An 863-nucleotide genomic window follows, 5' to 3' on the forward strand; every position below is an offset into this window, starting at 1 on the left:
GAGAGTCCTCATGAGCACCTAAAAGATTTTGAGAAATATTGTGACACAATAAAGGCCAATAGAGTGACTCAAGAATATATTCGCCTCAAAATGTTTCCATTTTCGCTAATTGGGAGAGGTCTAGAATGGCTAGAGAAGGAGGTGCCCCCTAATTCTCTCACAACATGGGACCAAGTGACTACGGCTTTCTTGAGGAGGTTTTATAACCATAGGAAGACCGCCGAGGCTTCGTCTTTGATTCAAGGTTTTTTCCAGAAGAGTGGTGAGTCTCTAAGTGCGGCATGGGAACGATACAAAGAGCTTCAACGTCAATGCCCACACCATGGGATACCCAAGTATCAACTCATTCACACTTTCTATGGAGGTATCACACCTCAAGGAAGGACAAGCCTAGACGCCGCGGCCGGCGGTCCAATCATGAACAAAGGAGAGCATGAAGTGGAGTGTATTATAGAGGAGGCCGCAAAACACTATGATGATTGGTACGAAGGAGAAAGGGATGCTATTTCTAGTAAGGGTGTTTATGCATTGGAGCAAGCCAACGCAATCAACAACCTTTCTACCCAAATCTCCAAAATGACCAAGCAAATGGATGAATTGATGAAAGAAAGGTCCAACCCTCATGGTAATACCTCCCCTTTAACCAAGGGAGGCAATGGTATGGGTACTTCCTCCTCCTCTTCTTACAATACAATGCCCCAAGGATGCATGTTTTGCTCTAATTGTGAAACCTATGATCATGATACCTCTCATTGTGTATATGCTTGTGAAGTTCAACCCCCTTCCCATGAACATGATGATAATATGGAAAATGTCAATGCTATGAATTTTGCTCCTAGAATGGGAAATGTAGGAAACTTGAG

General features: G+C 43.6%; 1 non-coding gene across 1 annotated transcript; it reads right to left on the reverse strand.

The window, feature by feature from the left end:
* Positions 1–223: 223 nt before the first annotated feature.
* Positions 224–329, reverse strand: LOC145629717 (small nucleolar RNA R71). The gene has a single exon (XR_014111871.1). It is a non-coding gene; the product is annotated as a small nucleolar RNA R71 (small nucleolar RNA).
* Between the last annotated feature and the right edge of the window lie 534 nt (positions 330–863).

Source organism: Chenopodium album, chromosome 4 (genome assembly GCF_948465745.1).
Source record: "Chenopodium album chromosome 4, dcCheAlbu1.1, whole genome shotgun sequence".
Classification (NCBI taxonomy): Eukaryota; Viridiplantae; Streptophyta; class Magnoliopsida; order Caryophyllales; family Amaranthaceae; genus Chenopodium; species Chenopodium album.